Below are 23,085 nucleotides of genomic sequence, written 5' to 3' on the forward strand. Positions count from 1 at the left end.
GACATGAATGAAAACAACCAAACAACTTCTTAAATCACATCCTCTTTCAGTCTGTTTCCTAAAATATAAAATGAATAAGTTTGGACTATGAGACTTGTACAGCTCTTCTGACTTGAAATCTATGATGCTATGAACTCTTGAATCTAGTCATTCTATCTAATGGTGTGAGCCATCTCTAAATAATTCGGTTCTTTTCTCTACTCCATGACTTCACTATACTAAGCCAAGAACAAACTAACACAGGAATCAAAATGAAGATGGAAGGTGGGACAATTGTGTAACTAAATCACCTTGGATAAATGGAAAGAAGAGAATGAGAAGATGTAGGTGACCAATAGGAAAAAACACATTATCTACAGCAAAAATAGAAAGTTCAGAGACTGCCCCAAATGCAGTAAATCTTTTAGGGTCTTCAAAAGTCATTCTTTCTTCCAGACATTCCATTTTTTCCTATTGGAAATAGAAAGGGGCTAGTGACCCATGAAGTGTCAAGAATTCATCTGGTCCCTGGGCAGCTATTGTGCAGAAGTGAAGTTCAAACGCAAATCCTGTCCAGAAAGGCGACGCTGATTGGTCCAGCTGGTAGAGAAGGGGGATGGAGAGGAGAAAGTAGGGGGAAGGGAAGAGAAGAGAAAAGGAGAAAGGGAAAAACACATACTCACACTTAGGCCTTTGCCAAGTTACAGAAGGAGGGGGTAGGAGTAAAAGAAAGAACAAGTCCACAATGGCATTAGGGTAAACTTTCTCACAGCTACAGCTGAAAAACATTTTTTTAAAAAAAACAAGGATGGGAGGAGGGGATGAAAAAGCAAAGGGGAGGGAGAAGGAAAGCACTGATGGGGTCGGGACTTTGTAATGAGTGAGCCAAGTGTTGCTTTCTTGAAAGGCCAAAGGGTGAGGGGCTGAGAGATTTACATTTATCAAAGGCGACAGAGGGAGAGGTTTTTGGGTTCTGTTTTGGGGTTTTTTTGTTGTTTTTTTTTTTTAAGAAAGAAAGGAGAAAAGGAAAACAAACTGCTCTCCACATTAAATATTCATGACAGCAGCTTGGGTGAGGCTAATGGAAAGCACATAAATCCCTAAACAACTTTGTTAAATGCAAAAAAGACCAGTGAGGGTCAGAGCTCCCTTTGGGGGCAAATTTGAAGCTGGGCCCCAATCTGTCAAAAAAGGGTGGGGGGAGGCTAAGTAAGGGATAGATACTACTGTCAAACAGTTGGAATAGGTGTGTATGTAGACAATATGAATTTTGTCATCTTAAAATTAAGCAGTACTAATCCAAGTTGAGTTTTCAACAATAAGTTCTACTGTTCCCTAAAAGATTAGAACCCTTCCTAAAAACTTTTTCAGAAACCAAGACCATGATTACAGACATGCTTTGACTTGAGGTCAGTCATCTGATGTACATCATAGATCTGATGAGGTCTGAGGATCTATCATAAGTTTAAATGGTGAGTCCTCAAGCAAAAAAAAAAAAATTAGGAACAGCCCGTGACCTTTTGTTAATCACAAAATGAACTTTTAAATGGAGAGTCACTTCTTTTCCTGGTCTCCAATCCAAATCCAAGGATGGTTCAGGGTCTGTATCAAGGCAATAAAGTCAGAGGGAAACCCCCACACCTCTACCTGGATTCTGGCATGCTGGGGTTTAGAAAAAGGACAAGGAGAATTCCAAGTCTCTAAAAATTCGCAAATAACAGAGCAGATACCTGACACAGAACTGGACTAGCTGATAGGGATTCACAGGGGCATCACTGGAGAGAATTCAGTTTTATTCTTTACTGACACCTGAAAATAAGTATGAATGAGGAGGAACTATAATTGTTTCAAAGTATTCTCTTGGCAATTTTGCACATTTTGTTTCTAGTGATAGGATGTTACCTGTTAAATATTTCTTAGGAACATACAATGAAGCAAGTTCTTTGTTGGTGAAGTGTTCATTAGGAAAAAATATGTACAAGAAAAAATATTTTAAAAGGCACCAATTGTGGGGCGGCTAGGTGGTGTAGTGGATAAAGCACAGGCCTTGGAGTCAGGAGTACTTGGGTTCAAATCCTGTCTCAGATACTTAATAATTACCTAGCTGTGTGGCCTTGGGTGAGCCACTTAACCCCATTTGCCTTGTAAAAACCTAAAAAAAAAAAAACCAATTTTTGGTTTAAAGGACTGAATTATTCTCTCTTCCTCTATTTCCTGTGTTAGAATTCTCAGAGCACAGACCTGAACCAAACCACAGAAGTAATTCCAAAAGGCAACTGGTGAATTTTGACCCTCATGGAAAACATGGAATTTGAGATCCAAAGTGGTGTGTAGCCAAGGTCAACATTCTTATCATTACTTGTGGTCTCAGGTCTCAAAGGTTACACAAAGACACCTAACTTAGCTGCCTAATATGTAATATAGCACCTTTAATAAGGTTTCAAATTCAAAATTTGTTTTCCTAATTAGATTTCCAATCTATTTTCTGCAGTTATGTCAGTATCATAACACTGTACAGACTAATTCTAAAGAGACTTATTTTATCAGATTCCATTGTCTAATTTAACAATTTGAGGATGAGGGTTCTACTCTGCACATACTTTAAAATACACATACTCTTACACATGTGGTTACAGTTATTCAAAAACACAATCACTTTAGTCAATTAGATAGAGGGATCATGGCGTAATGGGTAGAGACCAGGACTTAAAGTCAGTTAAGACCTGAATTCAAATCCAGCTTCAGTTTGATGATAATGATGATGATGTTTGTCCTTAGTTCTAGAAGACCATGACCTCAGGAAGGTGATGCCATGACAAGCACATGAATTGAATTTGAGTGAGGGAGTGCTATGCTAAGTCACCAGCCTCATTTTCTTCTCCAGAGCCATCTGGATCCTGTGACCAGATATGAATCAGGACAACTAGAGATGAGAGGCAATCAGGGTTAAGTGACTTGCCAAGGTCACACAGTGCGTACCAAGTGTCTGAGGCTGGTTTAGAACTCTCATTCTCCTGACTCCAAGACCTGTGGCATATTGGATGGAGCACACTGAAGTCAGGAAGGTCTAGGTTCAAATGTTACTTCAGAAACTGGGTGACCCTGGATAAGCTTCAGTTTATACAATTCCTGTATGACTAAGGGCAAATCACTTAACCTTTCAAGTAACCCAAGGTTATAAGTCAGAAAACCTATCTGCACAGAGAGCTCCTTACACCAACAAAATCCCAGATCCATTTTTCTAAAACTGTCATTTAATTTTGGTCCCATAGCTTAGAATGGAATGGATCATCTTCCCATTTATGTAAATCAAGCTGACTAGTACATACAAGTGAATTGCTTAAAGAATATTTAATTATGAGGGTGGAGAAGGGAAATGTTATTTTCCTTCCCTCTTAATTATCAAAAAATAAATAAAAGCAGAGGAAATCTCCATAAATCTCCCTTTTAATTTAAAATTCTATTCAGAAACACATATGGAGAATTGTGCCCAGACAGTTAAATATAAGTTCAAGCCAATTTACTTTTATTTTGAATAAAAATATATACACAAGTTTCCTACAAAGGCCAGAATTGTTAGTAGGTTTAAAAAAAAAGAATTCCAAGACCTAGATTTACATGGAAAAAGTAGGAGCTTAGCTTGCTGCCTCAGGCATTTTAAAGTTTGTAAGTACTCTTAGAACCCCACAACACTAAGCTCAGGACCCACCTGGAAGCTGAGCTGCACAGGTTAAAAAAGAAAGTTATTCTTAAGGAAGGATTCCACAAGTCCGGATTCAATCACATTATTGATGCCAGATTCTAACAAAATAGAACCAAGATTCTCATGTTTTAGTCCAAATAAGGCAAAGTTCTCAAGTCCTCAGGATTTGCACTACAGAAATCAAGCATAATGAAGTTCCTAAGCAATGATAGCAAAAATGATATGATCACAAAAACAAAATAAGTACCTACTGTGGACAGAAAGAACATGAGACTGTTTCTAAAAGAGTTGAGGTCTAAAGAAAAGAAGTCAGTACACTGGTGAAATTTATCACCAAAATAGGCAATATTGTGCAGTAGGCAATATTAGCAAACAAAGTGTTATATGGGGGCTGAGGATTGTAAATTAGAGAATTTACCAGTTTAGGCTAATTTCTGAGTTGCATCTGAACAAGGCAGTGAGATACAGTGTGAAAAAGTGCTGGATTTGGTGCAAAAGGATCTAGGTTCGAATGCCAGCTCTACAATTCAATAGCTTGGGCAAGTCATTTATCCCCTACAAACCAATGTTTCACTACTTATAAAATGACATGGATCCCTGAGGTGACTTCTAACATTAAATCTGTGGTCCTAAGAATAACAAAAGAACAATATGTGGCATATAGAGAGAGAGATTAAAAGTTTGGATGGTAATTTACAAATCTCACTGGAACTTCACAAATAAATAAATACTAAAAGCACTTACTCTGGCTCAGGGCAGTAAACTGACTCAGCTACAAAATATAGTGGATGGTAGAATTTGAACCCAGAATATATAATCCAAAATGCTCATAAAAAATCCAAATGACAAAAAAAAAAATCCAAATGATTATAAGAGGACCTGGATGCCATGCAATCTACCTACCTACCTACCTAATCAACCCTACTAAAGGAATAATAGCAAGGTTGGAGTAATTTCATTATTTATCTAACACAATTTCACTAGCTAATGAAATATAAATATTTCATGTATATATATATATGTGTGTGTGTGTGTGTGTGTGTGTGTGTATGTGTGTATGCATACATACATTTTGTATATGTATATTTTTTAAACTTTACACTTCTGTATTACAATGAGTTCTTAATATACGTATGCTTTGTACTCGCACAGTTATGAGCCCATTAGGATTAAAATTAAAACATTCCCTTTGGTCACCGATGAAAATTAAAACCTTCTTAATGTTTTTTGCCTTTGCTTTGCAAAGCAATGAAAGATGTAATATTTGGAACTTGAGGACCTGGGAATATACCAAGTCTGTCACCTTTTAATTGTGTGAGACTATACTAGTCACTTAACCTCCATCAACCTCAGTTTCCTCATCTACAAAAAGGTAAGCTAGATAACCAAGTCATCTATGAAAATCACACTTAATATAATTAAATTAGCATAAGAGAATGCTGGTTTAGTGGTGAGGATCCATCTTCCCTGTCAGAATGCCTGAGTTTAATGCTACCTCAAAGATTTCAAGTTACAGATAAACTTGTAATCTATACCACTGAAGAGAATTTCCACACGAAATCAGTCAAGTCAATGAGTATTTACTAATCACTTCCTATGGAGCAGGTACTGTGCAAAGTATAGAAGGAGAACAAACAGACAGACATTAAGGGGGGGGGAAGGAAGGAAGGAAGGAAGGAAGGAAGGAAGGAAGGAAGGAAGGAAGGAAGGAAGGAAGGAAGGAAGGAAGGAAGGAAGGAAGGAAGAAGGGAGGGAGGTGGTGATTCTCTATTCTGGTTCACACAGCTCCCACCCTGAAACAGAAACTCAGCTCTTCCTCTTCATTCAGAATTTCTTGATTTCTATACTCTTGTTCCTAAAGGTTCTGCACTAGCCACTTTCTAGATCTTCAGCTGCTTCCATCATTCCTATCCCTAGACCACATGATTGGTTCCATGGAAGAGTAATACTGTTACACTGCAAGAGAGCAGCTCCCCTCTATCCTGTCCCACCTCCTTTCTTCAGAAGCTTTATGGCATCAATTTAAATATCAATTCCAAGTATATAACTCAGATTTGTATTATTAAAAAAAATGAACTTAAGTTGGCATGCACTTGCATTTATTTGTCTCAAATAGAAGTAGGTCCCTAGAAGGTAGGAATTGTTTGGATTTTGTCTTTATATCACTTTTATCCATTTAGGCAGTTTAAGGTTTCTTTTTTCTTTTTTTTTTGCCCAAGGCCACACAGCTAGGTAATTATTAAGTGTCTAAGGCCGAATTTGAACTCAGGTACTACTGACTCCAGGGCCAGTGCTCTATCCACTGCACCACCTAGCCCACCCCCCCCCCCCCCCCCCCCCCCCCGCTTAAGGTTTCTTAACTGATAATCATTAAGGTAATATCTTTAATACACCTTTTATGGGGCCTTCAACTAGCCAGGACGCATGAGACCATTGGACCTAATTATTCTTATCTGCCCATTCTGCCAGAGAACTCTTCACATGCTTGCGTAGATATCCATCCCCCTAACTCACCAATGAGCAGTCAGTTATCCTCAAGTAGTTTAGCCCATCAACTGAAAGGGTTTACCAGGGTGTGGCTGATGGGCAGCTTCTCGGAGCCATAGGTGAGAATTGGGTAAAAGATGGACACCAAAGGTGGATGGGCAACCATGAGAAGGATTGAGAAAGCCATTATACCAGAGGTACAAATCCTCAGATATATGAGGACATGATCAATAAATAAGTTAATATTTCATAGTTGACATCCTTGCCAAGACCAAACAGTAACATTTTGGTGAATTCACTGTCTCCCTTGAAATATAGTAGTATCTTTAACCTAAGAAGGGAAATATTTGATACAACTAAAATTCAGTTTTAAGAATCTGATTTCTTAAAATCATTGATTTTTAGAATTCAATGAAATCCTAAACTAGTCCAACCCTCAACATGCACATAAATCCTCTCTAAAACATGGTTAATAAGAGAAGTCTAACCTCTTTAATATAGGCAAATAGGTAACACAGAGGATAGAGACCCAGATTTGGAGTCAGAAGACCTAAATTCAAATTGAGTCACAGACACTTATTAGCTTAGTTGTGGCCTAGGACAAGTCACTTAACCTGTTTATCTCATTTTACTTAACTGAAAAATGGAAGAAATAATAACACCTATCTCACAAAGTGACTGTAAGGATCAAATGGGATACTATGTTAAATGTTTAGTAAAATGCCTAGCACAATAGCACATGCTACATATTCCCTTTCCCTAACCCATCTTGACTCTCTTTACTCTTCTCTTGAATCTTGTTAAACATTCTTCAATCAGCCCTCATACACCATGGTTGCCCACTTCTTATGCCTACTCCATTGTCCATAGCCTTTCTAAAACACAGCACCCAGAACTGAATACTTCAAATATGGGATAACACACAAGTTGCAAAGTTTCATTAAAAAAATATACACACAGGGGCAGCTAGGTGGCACAGTGGATAGAGCACTGGCCTTGGAGTCAGGAGTACCTGAGTTCAAATCCAGCCTCAGACATTTAATAATTACCTAGCTGTGTGGCCTTGGGCAAGCCACTTAACCCCATTTGCCCTGCAAAAACTAAAAAAAAAAATACACACACACACACACACACACACACACACACAGCATCTGACAATGAGTTTACTTTCTATATTAGGGCAGTTCTGGGACCTCCAAATGAAAAGATAGAAGCACATAAGACTCTTCCAATTCTAGATCTTGTTACACTATTAAGTAGGCAAAGAAGACAGTCACCAAAAGTGCAATGGGGTAGAAGTGAGACAAGACCTGCACTTGAAAATGTGTTGTGCTGTATTGTTCTGCGTTGTAGATGTACATATTTTAATTAACAGAATATTTGGCACTTAAATATCAAATTTTGTGAAAAATTAAGTCCACATATAGTGAAGGTTTAACCCAAGAGCATTTCCATGGGAAATCCAATTCTTCAAATCATGCCCTACATATATCTATACCTTGTTCAAGAGTTGAAAGTATTCTACAGATTAAAAATAGAGCAAATCTGTATCATGTCCAAAGAAGTAAGATGACTGGTGTGTCTGTATTCTATTATTTAAACCTGAATAGGGTAACTCTATAGCAATCATTATCAATGCAAATAAAGAGCAAATTTAATGCAGATGACCAGCTGCAGAAAATCTGAGAACATGGTGTGAGTGGTGGAGGTGGGGGGATTGGTCAAATTTTCAGCAATAGAGTTGGCATCTTGGAAACCTTATCCCAGTGGAGTTCATGGCGTAACAATTCAGAACATCTCCATATATAATTTCCACTTTACTGATAAAAGCAATGGATCAAAATGTTTAGAGCAAAATTTTAGAGCCCAAACTTGCATAATATACAACTTAAGTTTCTAAATGTTTGAGTTAAAAATGAAAGAGAACTTTCATTTAGGATGTTCATATATACAGATACTAAAATTAATAGTTTAGAGAGCATACTGGAAATTTATTTTTGTTTCTCAACAATCCTTTCAAAGTGCCCCCCCCAAATATATATAGTCAAATTCAAATATTATAAAAGAAAAAAATGAAGATTATGGAAATTATTAAACTACTGCCATTTTTCCTTAAGAAAATAAATTCCCATAACTCAAGGGTCCAACTAAACAAATTAAATAAAAAAAACATTTACCTTCTATTCACAACCCTAGTATCAGTAGCTCTGTACATTGCATGTAATAATTACACTGTTGAAGCATTTTTGATAGTATGGGGGAAAATCCTTTTCATGTTAAAGACATAGGTTTGAAAGGTCAGCATTATTGCATATAAGGATTTTGCCTGGAAAAACCCTTTTCTAAATTTCATTTTAGAATATATTTGATTTTCAAAGGTTTGTCCAGTGTCAATTGCTAAATCTGATGGTATTTGAGTACTTTCCTTAAGGGTCTATTCAGACAGGTGACAAAATATCCATCTTATCACCAAGGGGAAACACTCCTGAGAGAAACATTTTCTCCAAACTCAAAGAACTCTATGCATTCCATTGATATTTGGGTGGGGGTGTTTTCCTCAGAGGGAAAGAGGGCTACAATAAAAGTTGCTCAAAATTCTAAAAGTCTAAATAAAAGGAACTGTTCAAAGTTAAACATAACCAATGTCATATATTTTCAAAATCCACTGGCATTAAAAAAATTTTTATTTCATTTTTGTTTTGTTTTTAAGTAGTTAAACTTAAGCTCATGGATAGATATAGGCAAAAATACTGTCAACTGGTTTGAGCAGAAATAAGGAGTAATAACAAAATGGTTTAAAGAAACTTCAATTCACATATGTAAAACACAAACACATATGGTTGTACTTCTTAATATATTTGCTTTCCTGGATACTTCAGGGGTCATTTGTAGAGGAAGACAGAGATACATGTCCAAAGGAGAGGACTTAAAGGAAAAAAAGAAATTTTCCTCACTATTAAAATTTATCTTGCTTCTTGCCTTGTTTATCTGACCAACACAACCTTCTTAATAAGACTAAGAAGGTTCTAGAGTTTGATCTAATTTCTGCTCCCTTCAAGGAATATAGGGGATGCATATTATTTAAGAACTAAGGATTCCTAATGGCTACCACTGTTCTTTATATTCAGGACTATTTCCCTTTGGGAGATTATGAATGACCTAAGTAAATAATTATATTTTCCTTACTTCCATGTAAATTGGAACCAGTCATCAGCAAATGAACTCAATTTCCCTTGAAGAAGGTCTGATGGAGACTAAAACATTAGTCTTTGAGTTAGGTTGGTTTTAATTAAATACTTGTCCTTTTATATCATTTGATTTTTAAATGGTATTCTGCAAGCCTTGGGGATAATCAAAACTTTTTAATTTTTCTCTGGAGGTTGTTCTCCTCTGAGAACACTGGCAAAGAAATGCCTTCAGATTAGAGAATCCCCTAATCAAAGAGTCTTGAGCAAAGAAAATCTTTCCTGTTTTTTTTTTCTTTTTCTGAACTTTACCAACATTAACATGTTTAAATGAATGAATAAAGAATTTATAAGCCCTTAACTATGTGTGGAGTACTGTGGGATACAAACAGAAACTGAAGACATTTCTAGATCTCTAGGAACTCACATTCTAAAGGGGGAGACAGACGATTTGGGCTACACATCAAATAAAATTGCCCCCATAGTCCTAAAGGTAAGTGTTGTATTTCAACATACAACAAATAAGAGCACTGAATAAAAAAATTATGAGTTTGCTAAATACAGTTTGAGTTTTTTATGTACATTAAATTAAATCAACAGTATCAACACTACCCTGCTTGCCTAAGTCATCTTCTGAAGTTCTTTCTATTCTCTTCTGTGATTATTTAATTGATGTTCTTTTCTTTCTTCTTTTGTTCATTACTATTAATACCCACCAATTCACACAGATAATACAGATACACATACACACACACACACATACACACACACACACACACACACACACACACACACACACACACACACCCCTCAAAAAGTCCCTTCCTATATAATCATAAGTTTAGTCAACTAAAACAAATTCACACATTGTCCCTGGCTGAAAATACATGTTTCATTCACCACCTCTAGTCTATTACCCCTTTGCCAAGAGGTGGAAAATATGTTTTATCTTCAGTCTTCTGAAGTTCTGAAGCCTTTCAAAATTATTTTCCTCTGCATTTCTTTGATCAGCAAATCAAGAAATCCTAATACTTATTGGACTTATTTAGTAAAAACCCTAATTTTATGTCATATGGAAGTCATGGGAAGAATGGCCTTAAAAAAACCCATCAAATAGATTAACACTTTTAGTCACCTTTTTTACAAATCAGGCAACTAAGACACAGATCAACTCAATGGACCTTTATTGAATAGCTACAATTTGAAAGGCACAAAACAGCTGAGGAAATAAGGATGAAAAGAGACAACTTATAATTAGAGTATACAAATTGTAAACCAAGATTCAAGGTAGAATGTAGTCAGGGAAGTTAAACTGTTAAGAAAATCTGAGAGGGAGAGAGAGAGAGATCAGTTTTGGTTAAAGAAGCCTGAGGAAGACTTCACTGCAAAGATGGTAGCATCTGAGCTAGGTGCTGGAGTAAGAAAAGAATTTTAACAAATGGAGATATGGAGAAAATCTCACAGGGATGAAAAGGCCAGGGAAGGGGTATCCAAATGGATGAATGTCATAGATGTGGGGAAAGTACTCTCTACTACAGGGGGACAGAAATCAGAGACATCTGCGTATGTACTCAGTCTAGTTCGACTGGAATATGTCATGAAATAATGTTGGAAAGGTACATTGTCCCATACTGAAAGTGAAAACCAATAACAATATCTAATAATAACTAACATGTTTAGCACTTTTATTTTTATAAACCACCTTACATTCATGATCTCATTTTATCCTAACAATTCTGTATAAGAAATACTATTTATAATCATCATTTTATAGATCTAGAAGTTTGAAGTAGAGATAAGTTAAGTGACCTGATGATATAACAAATTTTAGTAAATATCTGAGGCAGGATTCAAATACAGGCCTATCTTTATTCCATCCATTACAGGACATTGCCTACTCTCAGCTTCTCCATGGCAAAATGATGATTAGAACACATCTAAAACAACCAAGAGCTCCTTAGCTCCTTTACCATACAATGTGTGGGATTAGGTTAAATATTTTTAAGTAACTCTTTATTTGCCATTCCCATAATGCCTGGAATCACAAAAAGGCTATTGAAAAGCCCAACTGAATTATTTTAACTCTAATTTAGAATGGGTATTCCTAGCATTATCAAAAGGAAATGTTAGAAGAGGGAACTAGAGAGAGAGAGAGAGAGAGAGAGAGAGAGAGAGAGAGAGAGAGAGAGAGAGAGAGAGAGAGAGAGAGAGAAATGCTTTGTGGAAAGAGAATATTGGATTTGGAATGAAAGGACCCAAATTCCGGTGCCCTTGATCAAGGCACTTAACCTCTCTGGATCTCAGTTACCTCATCTGAAAAAAAAAAAAGGCTAGATAACTTCTAAGATCCTCACCAGCCCTAACCTAAAAAATACCACAAGATAGAATCAGGAGACCTGGATTCTGAGACTGGCTCTGCCACAAGTCAGTTATGAGGCCTCCAGCAAATCATGAAAATCCTGAGTCTTTTCTATAAAATGAGAGAGCTCTTTTCTACCTTTGACCTTTTATGACACTCCAAAAAAAGAAGTTCCCTTATAAAATCCACAGAAGGATGAACCAATCTGTATAATTTCCCTTCAGATTGTGATTTTAGCATATTGGATATAATGATAATTTTTAGGAAGATTCTTCACCTTGGAAACAGTGGCCAAAAAATAAAAAAAGAAAGAAAGAAAGAATGAAAAAGATACCTTATGAATAAGTAACCCACAGGGACTCCCTCTCTCCCCTCCTCCCTCCTCCCAGGTCTTTCTTCCATCCATATGGGGTCTCCCAAGAGCAGGAAGTAGAAAGGGGACACAAGAAACCTCCATTGTCTTTAATGAATTGACTCAGTCATGCTCTTAACAGACTCATTTAATTGTACAGTAGTATTGGCTTCTGAACTCCTCCCAGTATTAATGTAATAACTATCTTCTCCAGCCCCAGAGGAATTACCACTGCTCAATTTTCACCACCTTCTGCAGTCTCTGCTCTACTTGTCTTCCTCTTAAGACTGTTACAAAAGCTGAGAACAAAAAAAAAAATTACAGGATTTTAGCTAGGTATTATTTAGGCATATTAAATTATAGCATTTAACTCCAGAAGGGGAAGGAGGGGGGCGGGGAGTATTCTTGGAAAAAGAAATGTGATTAATTGTATAAAAATAATAGAGTTGCTTTTTTGATCCAAGGGTGAAGAAACATTAATTTTCAGTTATTTAAAGCTATATATAACATCACCAAGTCAATATGCCAGCACTGGTGTCTACCAATGACCTCAGATGGAGGCAGCTGAATTTTATCCAAACATACTTCATTCCATGACCCTCTCTCCAACATAAACTATGTCAAGAATAGCAAAATGAATTAAAAATAGTAGATGTTCTACTAAGGTTTAAAGCTAGGGGAGTAAATTTATTCCAACACTTTGCATCATTCTAAATAATACAATGCAGCCAGGCAACATTCACCAGTCTCTAGCTTCTCATTGTCCCCACAAGAAGTGCTTTGTTTTCCCCCACCAAAAAAGAAAAAAAAAACCCAAAACCTAGCTTCTTAATCAGAGGTCAGGAGTGATTAGTGGAAACTTTAGATTACAGCTTGAAACCATTTGGCATGGTTATTATTTGGGGAACATTGGTTTTATTTTCCCACTAAGATTTGTCTGGGTTTGTCTGCAAGTTTCCCCAAACAATACATCAACTGAAAGCTCAGAATAGGCAGTTAGTATTAGAAATTCAGAGTAAAATCAAGCATCATAAATGAGGACATAAACTCATTCTCTCACTGCAAGGAAGTGATAGGCTAATTAAAGAAAATGCAGGACCTCAATGTTTTGTATAATAAGGGAGGAAAAAATCCAAGTTTAGTATAGATGATACAGCCCAAGGCATAAATGTGGGTTAATAGCTTATGTAGCCTTGTGCTGAGTTGACAAGTTAAGAAAGTTAGAATTTTCTCTAGGTGATATCTACTAACCTCCCTTCTCTCCCACACTCCCATTTCAGTCCAAGAAATTCTTTATAATCAAATTTTCCCAATTTATTAAGAGCTGGGAGACATTTTACATGTTCATGTGAAATTGACACTAGGAAAATATAAAGAAATAAGTCTAAAAATTAGAAAAGGAAACCAGGGGACTAGGAGGAAAAAAAGGCCTGTTTGATCATAAACCATGCCTTAAAATCAATCTTTCCATATATCAATGGGATGATGTTTTATAACATATATTTATGCTCAATAAAATGCTACATAAAGTAGACTGAAGAAAGAAATATTAAATGAGGGAAAGGGAATGTAATATCTAACATATTGGTAAAATATACCTGAACAAAATTCTTACAGAAATCTTCATACTTTTACTAAACCAAATTCTAAATTAAGAGCATTCTACCAAAAAAAGAGTAGTCCTTATATTTACAGAATTTGGTGGCGCTGTACCATTATTTTGCTACCTGCTATTTTGTTCAACTATTAGGGTCCACCTGCCCTAAGGTCTGGAGGAGCTAAGTTCAAATATGGCCTCAGACACTTATTAGTTATGTGACCTTAGGCAAGTCACATCCAGGACTATCTCCAGTCCACCTGATTCATAGCTGACCATTGAACCCAGCTGGCTCCTGAAGAGAAAGTGAGGCTGGTGACTTAGCACAGGACCCCTCACTCAGATCTAATTTATGTGCTTGTCATGGTATCACCCTCCTGATGTCATGTCTTCTTCAAGAACCAAGGTACCAGCAGGGTACCTGAACGATATTCATCAACATTTGAAACCAAATTGATAGAGACTAAGAAGAAGAATCAACCTCAACTGTATTTATTTTCTAAGCCAAGCTTCCTTGATGAGACTAGTTGCCAATAAAATTCTAGTACTGGTCTTGAGGCCTAATTCCCCTGGACCACTCACCATGTGTGCATTTATTTTAGCCAAAAGTAGCTTCCATTCAGCCCAATACTGCTGAAGTTTATTATTGACCTACCATGTGTCAGACAGTTACAATCCATTAAGAGAAAATGAATACCCAAATATAAACATTATGAAAGGTGGAACAATGACATGAGCCTAAAGGAGAGATGTAGAGAAAATAAGAAAACTGAAGGGAAGAGGAGATGATTTCCAGCCTAGGTGGAAAAGGAAGGCGAACAGGGAAGTCTCTTGTAGGAGCTGGTACCTAAATGGACTCATAAAGGAAGAAAATTTCACTATGTAGAGATAAGGAAAGAGTATTTTTCTAGACTTGAGAGGTAGGGAAGGCCAGGGAGAAGCCTACAAAGACCATGGATTTGAAAGGATACAAAATGCATTCAGCTAATCAGCTGGTTTAATAATCCAGATTGGCTGAAACACTAAGTGAATTAAGTAGAGTAATGTGAAATGAGTCTCTAAAAATGTATTAGAACAGATTGTTTGGGGCCTTCAGCAAACGGTCAAGCTGTTTGGCCCACAACTACAGGACCCTAAAGGGTTTTTTTGGGGGGGTTGGTTTTTCATTGTTTTCTTTTATGGGTTATTTTTTGTTTTGTTTTTTCCTAAGCAGAGAAGACATGGTCAGATTTTGGCAAAGGACTAATTAGAAAGGGTTAAACTGGAGGTAGAGAGACCAAGTGAAAAAGATTACAATTTAAGGTGACAGAGAAGATGACAGAGGAGAGCAATGCTACAGAGGTAGAATCAATAGAATTTGACAAATGATTGGATGTAGGAATGGTGAGATCAGGGAAAGGACAGTTTAGGGCTGAGTATTTAGGAAGAGCTGATAATTAATAGAAACAGGTTTATGGGTAGGGGGAGGCTGAAAAGAAAATGAATATTAAGCACTGTGCTTGCCTTTACCTTAATTTTAAAATCTTGGGATTGATCATCACTATCTCAATAAGAAAACAGAGTGCAGAAAATGTAATAACAGAAGATAGTTACAGAAAAGCAAAGTGTACCTGGATATGAAAAAAAGATTTAACAATTTTGTTTTTATTCAAAATCCAATGTGTGTTTTCTTGGCAAAGATACTAGAATGGCTTGCCATTTTCTTGTCTAGATAAATTTGCAGATGAGGAAACTGAGTCAAACAGGATGAAGTGACTTGTCTAGAATCAAATAGCTAATAAGTGTTTAAGTCTAGATTTGAATTCAGTAATTTGAATCATCCTGACTCCAGGTCCAGTGCTCTATTCATTTTACCACCTAGCTGTCCCCAACTTCACCATTTCAACTGTCCCAAAGTGAAATGGTAACCTAAAGAACTAGCAAAGATTCGAGGTCTTCAGAAGGGAAGCAATTAATCAGAGAATCTTAGATGTTAGAGCTTGAAGGCACCTCAGATGTGATCTGATTCAAATATGACTGAGGAAATTAAAGTCTTGAGATAGGAAGGAATTTTCCCAAGATTATAAGGGAGGTAACCAATAGAGTCAGGATTTGAACACAGTTCCTTTGGATCCAAATTCAACATCTTTTTTTTTCTTTTAGAAAAATATTTATCACATTAAAAATCATTACCAAAATTCAAAAAAATCATAATAGAACAATATCCTCTGTGAGATATATATATACCCCTTATCAGTTAAAACACTGGCCCAACTGGACTAGATAACCTTTGAAGTTTCTTCTAACTCAGGGATTCTGCATAGTTATTCTGGCTCTATCCAGTGAATGACTTCCTGACCCATGCCTCTTAACCTCAGTAGAGGAGGATCTAAAATTTCAAATACAGTACCTGGACATGGAACTGTAGTGGATTTTCCTTTGCTCACTGTTTTATGGAAACAAAAATCCCAACTTGTAGGAGAAAGCTTGATCATGCTCTGCACAAGAATAGGTCTGGGGGGAAGGGAAGAAGAGAAAACCCTAAAGGGTCACTAGTCTTAAGTTAAACAAATAAATCATTCATTTGGGAATGACCCAAATGAGATGAGATAAGGGGTGAAGTGATAAAATGTTGGGAAAAAAAAAAAAACCTTGGTCTTAGACTTGAGAGTTCAAGTTCTAAGTTTTTTACTTAATACCTATATGAGTGATTTCATCTATGTAAAGGAGAAGATAATATCTCCTTTACCTGCTTCACAGAATTATTGTGGGACAAGTTTTCTATGAACCTCTAAAAACTCTAAAAATCTGAGTGGTTATTATCATAAGTTGTATTGGACATCTTCATACTTACCTTTATAATACAGCTATCATCTCTCCTCCAAGAAACTCTAATGAACTGTGTGACTGTTTATCAGGACATGATGTCTAGAAAGAAGTCAAGTGAGTACAGAAGAGGAAGGGAAGTGGGGAAATGGGGGGGGGGGAGATAGACAGAGGTAAGCAACAAAGCAAGTTTAGAAACTTTTTTTTTTGGCAAAGCAATTAGAATTAAGCGATTTGCCCAGGGACACACTGTCAAATATCTGAGGTTATACTTAAACTCAGATCCCCTGATTCCAAGGCCAAAGCTCTATCCACTGCATCACACCCACTGTGCAATTTCAAAAGGTTTCTTGTATGTTTTTAATTCAGATGTCATGATGTCCTAGAGTTAACTTCTTTTTTTCAGGGAATTGAGGGAGAGAGTATACACATCTAATTTTCCAGAAGTCACTGGGGTAATAATTGCATTAACAGAAATTTGCTTTACAAAAAAAAAAGAAAGGCAATGTGGTAGGGGGAAATAGAGCTGGACTTGGAGGCAAAAGACAAGGGTTCTACTCTTATTTCTGGCATTTACTGCATATGTAGCCTTGGGCAATTAAGGCCTCAGCTTCCTCATTTGTAAAATAAGAAGGCTGGTCTGGTGACTTTTAAGGTCCATTCCAGTTCTGAATGAATAAAAAGCATCTCTGTGTATGGATAGGTGGATAGGTGTGGGGTGGAGGGAGGGAATGTTATATACACATATGAACCCCATGTGAATTGCACATGTGCAATGTTTATTTAAGCAAAAAGCAATGTGTTCTGGGGGGGGCAAAGTGTTTTGGGGTTTTAAGCTATTTGTTTTGATGTTGTTGCTATTGTTATTTTTCTTGTTACAGATCTCTGATTTTATTGATATGGGAAGACTCAAGATGCCTCCAATTGGTAATTTCTTCTATAACTCCATTTCAGAGAGGTTCCTGAGGACATTGAAGTTAATAGTTTTACCCAAGGTCACAAAGACAGTGTGTAGCAGAAGTAAGATTTGCACCTAAGACTTCCTGAATTCTAGGCCATCTCTAACTGCTAGGACAACCAGACATCTCATTAGTACTTTTGGATTATAGTTGCCTAGTCTTCAAAAAGCTCTAATCTTTCTTTTGCTGTGTATATATTTTCACAGGCCAGAAATTTCCTAAATAACCTACCATCAAGATCATCTGTTTTTAAAGAATATTCTGAGAATGAATGAAATAATAAAATAAAAAAAATAAAAATTCTTAGGTGAATCCATTAAGTAGCTTACTCTTTTTTATTTTATTAATAAATACTACAAACTTATAAATATATACACTCATCCTATTTATCTCAAGGAATAAGAGCTTTAAAAAAAAGACAGAACTAGTAATTTTCTGACACATCTTGATTTTTTTTCAGTTAGATAAAATAATTTTTAAAAAAATCCTAAGGTATGAGATCAAATCTTACAACAGTACCAGATATTTTTCATTACTTTGAAAAGTTGCATGGTCCAGTGTTCTCTCCACTGGACTTGGGGTCAAGAAGACCTAAGTTTGCATCCTACTCAAACACTTACAGCTATATGGACTGAAACAGTATTTTAACTTCTTGTAAGTCTTAGAAGAATAATAAAAGCTAACAGCATTATTGCAAGGATGAAATGATGAAACAAACGCAAAGTGTTCTTTAAATCTATTAATATTTTTATTAGTTTATTTGGTACTGATTTAGCAGAAAAAGCACTGGATTTGGAGACAGAAAACCTAAATTGAAGTCTGGACTCTGCCTGTTCAGCTCTGGGCAAGGTATTTAACCTGTATGGACTCAGTCTCCTCACATAGAAAAGGAAAGGTTGAGACTATTCAACCCATATAAAGTCCCTTTCAGTTCTAAATTTTTCACCTTATGATTCTGCAAACAAGAGTCTATATCAAAGGTGTTTGGTACATACCTGGTTGGCCCAGTCCACAGCACTACTGAGAGTAGTACAAACCAGATTAAAATGTTATTGGGAAAAATTTAACGAAATAGGCAAAAATACAATAAAACATAGGCAATATTATGCTTTAAAACTAAGTCAATAAGCTTTGTGGTCCTCAGGACTCCTTATGCATAGATCACTTTCTAAATAAGTTTAACACCACTATAAATATTCACTACTTTGAATATTAGGCATAATACCATTGGGGTATGGGTGTACCCATTGCTTTCTTAATTTGGACTTATTGTCCATACAGGAAATACTCAGATTTCTCAAGGACTTGCTATATATCCAACAAGCTTCCTTTTTAAAAAAAAAATACTAAGTTCTCATGACTGCATCTAGAGTAAGAAATACCCCTTTCACACTTAATATTTGTGTAACCTTGACCAGGTAAATCACTTAACATCTTAGGGCCTCAGTTTCATTCTCTGTAAAATGAGGTATTTAGACAAAATTGCCATTAAGGTTCATTCTGACTCTAGCTAACTGATCCTATGTCCTTTAAAAATGCCATTTTAAATAAAGCTACCTCAGATGTAGACATAACAGTCTCTTTCTGGAGAAAGAACTAATAACTGCATCAATCAGTAATAAGACATATTTTGCCTTATATTTTCAAGGCATATTATTACTTCAATTATATGTTTCAAATATATAAAGTAAATTTCAAGTTTTGCATACCCATGAGGAAGGACTCTGTAAGGTCAGTATAGGTCTTATTATCCACACTTTATAAGAGAGGAAACTGTGACAATGTGGTCATATGCTTTTGTTGTTCAATCATTTCAGTCATATCTGACTTTCCATAACACCATTTAGGGTTTTCTTGGCAAAGACATTGGAATGGTTTGCTATTTCCTTCTCTAGCTCATTTTACAGATGAGGAAACTAAGGCCAACAAGAATAAGAGTCTTGCCCAGGGACATACAGCATGTCTGGCAGATTTGAACTCAGGTCTTCCTGACTCCAAGTTCAGTGCTCTATCTACTGTACCAATTACCTGTCCTTCAATCACATTTACAGATAAGGAAACTGTGGCCTCAAGGTCAAATGACTTAGCTTTTTCATAATCAAACTACTAGCAAGTATTAACATTGGGAATAGATAGCAAATAATCATTTCTTTATTTGATCTTCATATTCATAACGTGTCAGCACACCCCCTAAACAAATGATATTAAAAATGGACTATGACTCTCTAATTAGAACCTCCCACTCTGGATAAAGTGTATATAAATGTTATATTGTATTCCTTCCAGTTCTTGTCAACAGTCAATTATGACATAAAGCATTAAAAAAACTACTTGGGGGACCAATTTTTTTTTTCCAATAGTGTATCCAGTGATTCTCAAAGCTCCTCTTCCCTGGTAAAAATGTCTCTGCTTTTATTTGGAAGAAAAAGGTAGATATCATATACAAGACCTTGCAACATCACCCAAACACATAAAACCGTCATCATGAAATATGGCACTGCTGCATGATTCTGTGGCTTCTTCCTTTATTTTAGCAGTAGTGGACATCCAAACTCTCAGGACAGGATCTGATCACCACTTCAAATCACATGCCCAGTACCAAATGGAAACAGTGAAGACAGTCTTGGAGCATTCACCCTTAGGGATGCAAACACTGCTGCTGAATCAGATACAGGACCCTCACTGCATAATAATTCCTTTTCTATACAGGCATTAAATTACTTAGTGAGAGGAGAACATTCCACAATTCATAGGAAGAAGCCCAAGTGGGAAATCATAAGCAAATATTTTAGCCAGTAAGCAATTTTTTGTTAGCAATAACCCATTAAAGATAACATTACTTCTATCCTTCCCTCATTCAACAACCATTTATTATTCACCTTTCTGGTCCTCAGTTTCTTCCTCCGTGAAATGAGCAAGTAGGACTACATGATCTCTAAGGAAGTTTCCAGCTCTAAACCTATGATCTCGAGGCCATGAACTCAACTTTCAACAAAATCTTGGACAAATCCATAGTTCAGGAGTTAAGTGTGGAGCGCTATGTAAATCGAAAGACACAAAGAACAAAAAAAAAAGGAAATATGTTGCTTCTCTCTGAAGTCCGTTACATAGACAATGAAGCTTTGAAAAAGTTTTATCATCAATAGCATCCTTTGGAAAGATCCTTGTTCAGGGACAAGCACACTCACCCAAGCAAAGAGAACTTCAAATAATGGCCATGCAAATAGCAGAGAAAGGAGTTGGAAGTATTTTTGTTGTTGCTGTTTAATTTACAAAGGGATCCTTTATCCTATGAGTAGATTTCAAAACAAGGTAGAAACAAGCCCATTCTCAGCTTTTATAGATAATTATGTTTTATTACTCTTCATTTTATGGGGATTGTACTATACAAAACAAATACCAGATGCCTGTTTGTTTTATTCATTTCAGGGGGAAAAAATTCTACAAGTGCCGTTGTGAACAGAACTGCTTTTAATTAAACACAATGCACAATGAGCACATAAAAATTAATACTGTTTGAAACCAGCAGGTAGAAAGTAAATGTATCGAACTGTAACTGCTGAATACCCCCATCGCCTTAGAGTCAGCCCTGCAAGAGCCAGTATTCATCTCCTTATTACTTAGGTGCTGAAATTAGCTTGAACCTATGCTCTTCTTACTCAAGGTCATTTACAGATTTCATTTTGGGGAAAATTAATGACAATTTTCATGGAAATCTACCTGAAGAAAGGGGGGGGGAATCAATGTGCTTTTACCAGCATCTGTGTTAAACCAGGTCAGGTAGTAGTAGCATCCTCTTGGTAAATGAGATCTGCTGCTCCTTAAGCCATTCGGGCAAGTGGTTCACATAGAATGAATGAAGTACATTTCTGCCATATCAGAAAAATGCAAAGTGATTTCTGGCATGAATCAGACTGGATCTGAAAACAGTTTAACACAGAAGGAAGTGTCAAGAGCGTCTGGGTTCTGATTAATACAGTTGTACTTTCCAGAAAAATAAAGGGGAGAGGAGAGAAGGAAAGATGCATGGAGCAGAGAGCAGACCAGCCTATATTTGCCAGGTTCCTTGTTGACCCTAAAGAAATAAGTTCTATCTATAAAAATGTCAGTTATTATCAGATCAAGGAAAATTCAACATGCACCATTTTAATATCACAATGGAAAGAATGACACATCTCTTTTTTTCTTCCTTCGTTTCCTTTTTTATCATATATTAAGATCCTTAGTCTTAGACTTGGATATCATGCGATCAGTTGTGATATGAACTCAAAACCTACTGTGAAAAGACAAAATGTAGGGACATTTTAAAACCCACTGGAGCAATAAATGTAAAGTAGCTTAAAAAGACAGATGATAACTGACATTTAAATGGAGTTTTTAACCTTAGACCTATGAGATTTTTAGAAATATATGCTTATATAAGTATGTGTATATAAATATATAATTGCATTTAAATATAATTAATTTCCTTTGTAATCATATGAATTTTATTTTATGTATTTTAAAAGCATTATTCTAAGGAGTCCATATGTTTCACCAGACTGACAAAGGGTTCCATCTAAATAAAGCTAAGAACTTTTAATTTAAAGCTTGCAAAACATTTTCTCTCTTTGATTTCATTTGACCCTCAAAACTTCCTTTGCACCATTTTGCAGATTAGAAAACTAAGGCTTGGGAAGGTCTAAGAAACTTGCCCACAATGACACCCAGTTAGTAAAATGGAATTCAAAGTGGTGGCATCCTGGCTTCAAGTCCAAAACATTAACCACACAGCCTCTCATACAAACACATAGTCCTGAACAGCATGATCTTTACTATTATAGCTCTCAGAGTTTTACTAACTCTGGATAAGAGTCATTAATCTCAGAATGACTTTTTCTTAAATTATACATGAAATCATGTGTATGACTAGAATGCACACTTATTTCTTAAAAAAAGACTATAGTAAAGGGGTGAAATGGGGAGGGGGTCTATAATTTTGTTATCAAAAAATTGGTTCCATAAATGTTCATGTTTTTACCTAATGAAAACAAAGAAACAACACAAGAAAATAAAAGTTCATTTTACCACCAGCCTAAGAATGGGAGTAGCCCTAAATAACACAAGTAATAATGAGTAATAATAACAATAATGTATGTTAATTTATTTGATATTTACAAAAACCCTGTGAGGTAAGTGCTAAAATTATTCTTCTGTTACAGATGATTAAACTAAGCAACAGGGAATTTAAATGATTTGCCCAGAGTCACACAGGGAGTGTCTGAGAAAGGATCCAAACTCACATCTTTCAGACACCAAGTCCTGTATTCTTTCTACAGAGCCCTATAGTTGCCTGAATAGGGTTTTAAATGCTTGATTGATTGATTGGTTCTTGTTGGAAGGGGAAGGTAATAGTAAAGAAAAGGAATGAAAATAGTTATTTTCTTGAAAAATTAGTCTTAAGAAAAGTTTCAAAAAGAACCGCACTTAAGACTTCAAAGATCTTAGGTTTTCTTGGTGTGATCACAACCTTCAACAACTATGGCCAAAGAACAAAGTAAATGATACTTGTGAGATGTTGCTATTGGGAGAAAGTAAAGTCATCCAGGAACCAACTTTCTGTAGATAAGCTTCCTTGAACTTAGGTTGGGCTTTGGACAATCCAATGCCAGGCCCATTC

At 36.1% G+C, this 23,085-nt stretch overlaps 1 protein-coding gene across 1 annotated transcript in view; it reads right to left on the reverse strand.

Annotated features, from left to right (window-relative positions):
- The window catches only part of EXT1 (exostosin glycosyltransferase 1), a 342,884-nt gene that overhangs the window by 303,871 nt on the left and 15,928 nt on the right, over positions 1 to 23,085 (reverse strand). The gene's annotated exons all lie outside the window — the stretch shown is intronic.

Source organism: Macrotis lagotis, chromosome X (assembly GCF_037893015.1).
Source record: "Macrotis lagotis isolate mMagLag1 chromosome X, bilby.v1.9.chrom.fasta, whole genome shotgun sequence".
NCBI lineage: Eukaryota > Metazoa > Chordata > Mammalia > Peramelemorphia > Peramelidae > Macrotis > Macrotis lagotis.